Raw genomic sequence first — 8529 nt, 5'->3', positions numbered from 1 at the left:
GCGGTTATAGTGGTAGTCCACGAGACAGGTGGATTCCATTCTTGGTCCGAACGAGCATCGCGTTAGCTGGTGTGGTTTTAGTGTACCCTTTTAACTAGTTCAGTGATCCAAGACACGGCTCTCCTAGAGCAGGATTACCACTCTTGGGGGCTGCCGCGCCGAACACAGACAGGTAGGATTACCACAAGGCGAAGAGTCTGGCGGCTCTGGGTCACGGGTGTCAGGGTCACCCACCAAAAGCGAGCTTTCGGGTTTTTGTATACAGGTGTGCCAGAACTCGCGCCCCAAAGAAATTTCATGTAAAAATGTTTAAAAAATTCTATTTTTTTCGTTTAAATTTTGCACTTTCTCTATTTATTTCTGTTGGAAAAATAATTTTCCAAGTTTTTTTGCTACAGGCTATTAGAAGAGGAAAAAAGGAAACTGTATCCTAAATTGTAACTCTGTTTAATGTTATTTGTGGCCTTTATTGGCAAAATTTTTTGACAGATAGAACCATGTTCCTGGTATCTTATCTTACTTGAAATTGGTGCGCGAGTTCTGACGTAGCCTGTATAGTGCCATTAGGATTTCGGTTGGATATTCAAGCTCTAAATCTTGTTGCAGATTAGTCTGGCTTTAATAAATTCATCACGATTGAACATAACCTGATAAACACAAATTGCACTTAGTTTACCGACGTGTAATTGATATAATAACCGTGATTTTGATGTGTCAGGTGGTCAAAAAGGTCAGGTTTTGAGTTACGCTATGTGCATTTGCGAAAGAGAAACCAAACAAATACAGATTTCCGGTTTGTGAGACGGTAGCATTTGTGTGTTTTTACTGCAATGAATGTGCACACACTGCAGGTGACGAGTGGATAAATACAGGATGCGCCAGAACTCGCGCCCCCGAAAAAAATGCCATGCAAGGTAAGATACCAGGAACATGGTATAAATGTTAACAAAATTATGAGAGTTTAAATTTGGCACTTTGACTTATTTCTGTTGGAAAAATATATTCCAAGTTTTTTTGCTACAGACTATTAGAAGAGGAATCAAGAAAGCTGTATCGTATATTGAAACTCTGTTTAACGTTATTTGTGGCTTTTATTGGCAAGTGGCAAAATTTTTGTACCTTTACTAAATGATTATAAAAAAATATATACAAGATCATCTATCATTAAATAGACAGAAAAAATGTCAAATGTCAAAAAATAAGTGTCAAAATTTTTTGACATAGAATTTTTCCATGTTACTGGTATCTTATCTTACTTGAAATTTTTCTCTGGGGCGCCAGTTCTTACACACCCTGTATATCCTTTGTTGGCTTCTGCTTCCCATTTTTTTGGATTTTTTGTGAGTCTTCTACATTTTCTTGATTGGACTGCCATATAAAAATACAATTTTTGTTTTGTTTTTTAATATCTACTACATTTTGAACAATTAAATTTGTCATGATTGTAAAACAAGCTTGGAAAATAAATAACAGTCACCTTAGTAATTTGAAAGATGACATAATTTTGTTGTCGTTTGTAAAATCTTGGTATTATTTTTATTTAGTTACTTTGACATAGTTTTGGAGGTTTTGTTAATGTGACTTTTTTATTTATTCCAATATTTTCTCGAAAAAATTAGCATCAGAACAATTGATCCTTCTGCTTTAACAAACAAACTTAAAATTTTGCGTCAAGGTCATAGTTTTTTCAAAAAAAAAATTGAAAATTTGGTGTCAAAGAAACCCCGACTTACCCCGGTTATTTTGACAGTCCCTTTAATTACGTTGAAAATTAAAGTTAGCCTGGGGGGTACTTTGACACCTTAAAACTAAAAATATATAATATATCATGTAAATAAACTTTATTAACCTCATTAAACACAAAACATAAAATATATATATATATTTTATTTGTATTTTCTTAAAAAAATTAAATAAGTAATTTTTTGGTATGTTGTTGCTTTCATATGGCATAAAAATAAAATAAACATTGTTATAATTTCGGTAGGTACATACCTATTCTGAAAATGAAACAAAATTAGTAGCCCCATAACGTGTCAAAGTAACCCCGGATGTCAAAGTAACCCCACTTTACGGAACTACATAAAAAATAGGTATATATTTTCTTTGATAATATTTTGATATTTCAATGTTTGCTTTTTTTGTTCTTTTTCTTTTCTTTTACTGTTTTTAAAAGTTACATGTTACATGTTCATATGTCAAAGTATACAGGCTGCGCCAGAACTCGCGCCCCAGGGTAAAATGACATATAAGGTACTAGGAACATGGAAAAATTGTAAAAAAAAATTTAACTATAAAAATTTCAAAATTATGAGAGTTTTGCACTTTTACTCTATTTATTTCTGTTGTAAAAATAATTTTCCAAGTTTTCTTGCTACAGCTTATTAGAAGGAAGCTGTATCCTAAATTGTAACACTGTTCAATGTTATTTTTGGTTTTTATTGGCAAAATTTTTTTACTAAATAATTGTAAAAAAAACATATATAAGATTATCAGTATCATTAAATAGAATAATAAAAATGTCAAATGTCAAAACGTAAATGTCAAAATTTTTTGACAGAATTTTTTTTTAATTTTTCGAAATTCCTGCTTTCTTATCTTACTTCAAATTTTTCTTTGGAGCGCGAGTTTTAATTTTGTATCATTATTTTGAATCTATTTTTGTTTTATTATTCAATTATTATTGCTATTATTAATTGTTTTGAACATCATACCAAATTAGTGGTCTTTTTACAGTCTTTTACTTGTTTTTGTTTTCTTTTATTAAAGAATTTTATTGTTTGTTTAAATTTTATTATAACTCTTATAGGAATTTTTTAGTTTTTATTCGTCTACTCAAATTTACTACACAACATAAATATTACTATTAAACGAATAAAATGAAGAAGAAATTGTTTGTACACAGAAGATACGATCTAGAGTTTTTTATTTATATCTTTTTTTTGTTTTTTTTTTACTTTTTGTATTTAATTTTTATTAAAATATGTAGTTTTTTGTAATGTATTTTTTATACGTAACTTTAACATGCCTTGGGATTTTTATTTTTATAACTACATAGTTTTGTGACATTTATTTTATTTTTTTTTAATTTCACTTTAATGTTTCAGTATTTTCTTATTATTGGATTGGTGAACTAAAAAAACTCAACATGAAAGTTGATTTTTTTGAAAATAACGGGTGAACAAAATTTCTGATTTTTGGATTTTTGGACTTTCAAGTCGCTCCCTTGTATTTAATTTGTTTGTTACATTTTACCTTTCAGTTTCGTGATTTTAACTGAAACTTAAAGCTTCCGCCTATCTCTGCTAGATGTCTCTTCGTGTTCAATTTCTCGTCCGGATTCCGGGTAAAACTACTAGGCATTGCAGGTGACACTGATCCACTCTTCCCGTTTTACCTAACCGTAACGTCCGTCTTGTGGTCTCGATGATGGATATGTTCAGTTTTTGTCCATGTTTCGACCGCGATCCGAATAAATCGTCTCATCCGGACTTAATGCCGCGATAAATTGCGATAATAATCGCACGCAAACACCGTCGGTGGGCGGGCGATTATTGGGTGTTTATTGACCGGTTAAAACCGCGTCCAAACATGGTTTTAACCTTTCACTACATTTGGCCAGGGCCTAATTAAACGGTTCTCACGGTGGGCACTCACCGAATGTATGTACAAAGAGGATAAGTTGGGTTTGGTGATTTGACCCAATGAGGCAGGATGCTTTTACTTTGGATGGATTTGGCGATAGACAGTTGCGAGATAATAAAACTATTAAAGGAGTTAAGGGTACCGTTAAAATCGATGCACTTTATTAAATATGACACATATTACTTAATTAATTATTTTAGTTTTATGTTAGCGGAAATTTATAAATTTTATACCCAATTTGTGAAAAGTCTTAATAAACATAATTGATACCTTAGCTCTATAATTTTCAACCTTAATTGATTTCTATAACTTGCGACAAGGTTTTGCTCTATTTGTTTTGTAATAACGTGATTGTATAAAAGTAAACAGAATGTCTCATTTAAAGCTTATTTTCTGTTGCAAGCCAAGATTTTGTTTCAAATCGAGCTAAGTTGTTCTAATATTTTTACTCAAAATTGGATACAAAAATTAAAATAGAGTAACTAAAACCAATATTTTGATAAGTGTTATGACTATAAGAAACAACAAAAGGATAGGAAAAATTGTGAGTGAAAAGTGTGAGTCTTGCGCACAAGATTTATATTTGTGTCTCTTATTATCTTAAAAGAGAATAGAAAAATTCTCATGTAAAAAGGGCAACTTTTTTCATTTAGCTTTTACTTTATCTTGATATTTATTTGCATTTTAGTTGTTTCTTTATCTTTTTTATTGTTTATATTTTTGGTGTTTTACTAAAAATGGATTCATAGAAAAAATATAAGTAAGCCAAGATTTTTTTTGTTCATCTGTTTTTATTTGAATTTTAAAATATGTATACAGGGTGCGCCAGAACTCGCGCCCCAGAGAAAAATAAGGTAAGATACCAGGAACATGGAAAAAATGTTAAAAAAAAAATTATCTATAAAAATTTCCAAGTTATGCGGATTTAAAGTTCAATGTTATTTGTGGCTTTTATTAGTAAAATTTTTGTCCCTTTACTAAATAATTGTAAAAAAACATATACCAGATCATCAGTATCATTAAATAGATATCAAAAAATGTGAAATGTCAAAAAATAAATGTCAAAATTTTTTGACACAGAATTTTTTAAACATTTTTTTCATGTTCCTGGTATCTTACGATACTTGAAAATTTTCTCTGGGGCGCGAGTTCTGGCGCACCCTGTATAATTCATGGTGTGTAATAGGTGTATATAATGTATACAGGCTCTTCCCAACTAAAATGTGCACTTCCTTAAATCTCCGATTTCGTCCAAGTTTGGAAAAAATGTTGAAACAGATCAATTTTAACTGAAATGGGGACCAAGTTTTATCAATGTTTTAAAGTTATTTCTGCATCCCTCTAACTCCCAGAGCCACCCCTTCAAAAAATTTAAATAGCAGGAGGAGTCGAGTGACACATAATTTTGAGGTTGCTTTTATATGCAACCGTTTTTTTTTTGAATTTTGAACATTTTTTTGAAATTTCTGTAAAAACAAACAAAAATGGTTATAAAAAACAATTCAATTTAAAGTTATACTGCTCAAAATATCCACAAAATAATATGTCACTTGACCCCTTTTGTTATTTAAATGTTTTTGTTATTGACTTGTGTGTATTTTTTTCCAAACTCGGACGCAAATTTTAGTTGAGACACTCTGTATCATATAATTATATAATAAAAATTAAAAAATTATCAAAAGAAAATGGAATGGAAAAATAAAGATTTTAATTTAAATTATCTTAATAATAATAATAATAACATGAAAAAAAGAAAGCAATTAAACACAAAAAACACTCATACTCACAGCTTTTTTAGTTATTTTGGCTTTAAAGAGAATTTTTTTTTACTTTTTAAGACACGAAATGGTGCTAAGTGTAAAAACTGATGTCAGATTTATTAAGAATTGTAATAAAAAATCGATTTCTGCAATGCGCCACTTATTGATCTTTTCTAATTTGGAAAATGGTCCACCATTCAAAAATTTTGTATTAGTTGCAATGTTGCAGTGTCAGCTTCTGTCCCCAATAAAAATGTCATCGATTTTAAGATTTTAAGATTCATTATTTTTTCTTTTTATTATTCTGTTAGATTTTGAACTTTCAATAATTCTGTAAAGCTAATTTTTAATTATTATTTTAGTTATTATTTTTGTTTTATGATTCTCAAGGGAAAACGAATTTGTATTTTGGAAAAAGAAAATATAAATGAAAATCTACCAGACAAAATCTTCTTTTATTGTTTTAATGTTATTAATAAATAATTATTAAATAAAGCACTAAAATGTTCAAGGCTCGCGGATCTATTTATTCTATTGTTCGAAAATGTACTTATAATGAAATAATTAATTAATATTTTCTAAAAATCATAATAAATTGAACTGTGGTTAAAAAGTGGTCGTTTTCACGCAAGGCCACTTTGGGCCTTTTCTAATTCGGAAAAGTTGCACTAAATAGAAAATGCGTTTTAAGTGTGCCGAAAGGTTGCATGTCAGCCTTTGTCCCCGATAAAATTCTCGTCGATTTTTCCCGTAACAATAAATAATTTTAACGCTGCATCATTAAATCTAGCGGCATGCAATTTGCATGTGATTTTTGCGAAGATTAATGCTCGTCGCTGGTGTACAACAACATTAATTGCCCCCTTCTACATAATTGATTTATTTTCAGTACGGTTGAGTTACTACACGAATTACGATTACAATTTATTACATTACATTATCCGGCCACTATTGACACTTAAATTAGCATTTTATTGCATCGCGCCGTTATGGAGAAGGCTGCAAAAAGCGCGAAATAGCGTGGCGTGAAATAGATGATCTTGAAACCGAAAGTCGGGATATAGACATTTGCATAACATGATGGAGTGATTGCAGACATGGAAGGTTTTTGCGCGGATATGGCGTTAATTAAAGTCGAATAGGTGACGAAAATTTTCATAGGGATTTAACGAGCAATGATTTATCTCGTGTTTGCGGTGGTGCAAATTACAATTAAGTCGCGCGTGACTGCGGCATCACGACTACTTTATTTCCAACCGCGAGACACGAGACTGTGGTTAGATTAGACTACAATTAGAGAAACTGGGTTTGCGAAGAAAAAAATTAATTGTGGACCATCGGATACTCCAAATCTAGATAAAGATGATTTATTCTGCCCTCATTCAGACTGGTCAAATTGCGCTGAAATTAGGTTTGCCAAGCGGAAACCACAAATTAAAGGTTTTGACATTGTGGAAAAAAATTGGGCTGAATTTTCGCAGTCCATTTTTCCCGTACTCTCACCCAGTACAATTCTTAACAATAGTAATTTCGTTAGTCAAATATAGTATAAACAGTGGCGGCTCGTCAGGGGAGGGAGTGACTATTTTTACAAGTTTTATATAATTTTAACTTTAATAATTTTTTATTTGTTTAAATGTTGATTTTTTTGCTATAAATAATAGTGAACCAGTTTTAAATAAACCGCCGCGCCTTCACAGCTTTCGTAAGCAGTGCGCAGGTCACTATTGGAGAAGAGCTGAGATTTTTGAAAAGGCTAGTACGTAATTCAAAGTGTTTTTAGGCCAGAGAGTAACTTCGACTCGAACTTTGAGTGGAGCAGGTGGCAGCCACGCTTTTTTTATTAATCCAATGGAAATTATTTTTTTTATTTGCCGGGAATACTGAAATCTGTCAATGTCAATTGTCAAATTTGCAACGGTGTCTTTTGCAGTAATCCAAGATTGCAAAAAGCAAAATGTAGTGTAGGTTTTTTAAAAGTGTAGTTTTTGGTTGTTGTTAAAATAAGTGAATATGTACGTTTTGAGTATGGATGTGTCTATCTAGAAGGTAACTATTAGAAATTGTTAGGTATCATTCTGTTTAACAACAAATAAATTTTCTCGATTTTCGTATAACGATAAGTTATATGAAAAAGAATTGGGAGTACCTCATCAAGACTTAAATAATATTTATTTGTATTACAAGGAAGGAAAGTGTATTTTTTCTTCCCACAGGTAGAAGTTACTGCCCGAGACTTGTCAAATGAATCAAATACGACTTGTCGAGGGCAGTAACCACATATAATTTTTCCTACGATCCAGCAAGAAACACTTCGATACTAAGAATTTCTCTTAATATCCCATTTTTGCCATTAAATCTAGCAGCATGTTTTTCAGTTTATATGAGGAAGGTAAAATTTCTACCTCCTTGAGTGGTTTTATATATTTTTATTGTAATTTTGACAGATGAGGGAGGAAATTGGCCACTTTCTTTTCTGAAATTGGGGTGGAAAAACTTACTTTCTATTAGGGTCATAGGAAAATTAATTATTAATATAGTTTTGTAAATTCCTGGTATATTAAACGTGAGTGGTTAACTGGAAGCAAAACACAAAAAAAAGAAAAATTTTTTTGGCCATTTTCAAGTCGTGGTGAGGAAGCATGGTCTAAAACTGTGGTATGACAACTTAAAAAAAAATACCAAAGGCAAAGAAAGACACGCTTAAAGTCAAGAACATAGTATGAGTAGCAAATTACATGTTGAGGATAAATAAAATATAGCCACAAATGTAGATTCGGCCCCGCAAATAGAAATTAATAAAGTTAATGAATCGTTCAAAAAAATTGAAACATTTTAAAAAAGTTAGTCTATTTTTGTACTTTTCTTTGCTGCTAAAAGTTAGCTTTTCGTGGTCAGCAAAGCAAGGAATCATTTTTTAGTCGTCTATGGCTTGTGTAGATTACACATATATTTTTATTTTTTATATATAAAAAAAGCTCTGCCTTCTCTTAATAAAAGACTACGCCGACACTTTTTTTTAGTTTTGTAAAACTGTTAAATTTCTAAAATTATTATTACACTTAAGTAAAAAGGCAATTGATAAGTTGAAATTGATTGTTCTCTGATGAATTAATTATAAACT

The 8529-nt window shown here is 30.9% G+C and overlaps 1 protein-coding gene across 1 annotated transcript in view; it reads left to right on the top strand.

The window, feature by feature from the left end:
• The window catches only part of LOC123009845, a 25746-nt gene continuing 17217 nt past the window's right edge, over window positions 1-8529 (top strand). The window contains exon 1 of the mRNA XM_044406390.1: window positions 1-172. The gene's annotated coding sequence lies outside the window, so the exon portion shown is untranslated. The remainder of the gene's footprint in view (window positions 173-8529) is intronic.

Source organism: Tribolium madens, unplaced genomic scaffold, assembly GCF_015345945.1.
Source record: "Tribolium madens isolate multiple individuals breed KSU strain unplaced genomic scaffold, Tmad_KSU_1.1 Scaffold_7;HRSCAF=85;Tcas5.2_LG10, whole genome shotgun sequence".
In the NCBI taxonomy this organism is placed as follows: Eukaryota; Metazoa; Arthropoda; class Insecta; order Coleoptera; family Tenebrionidae; genus Tribolium; species Tribolium madens.
This window is presented reverse-complemented; position numbering and strand designations above follow the sequence as displayed.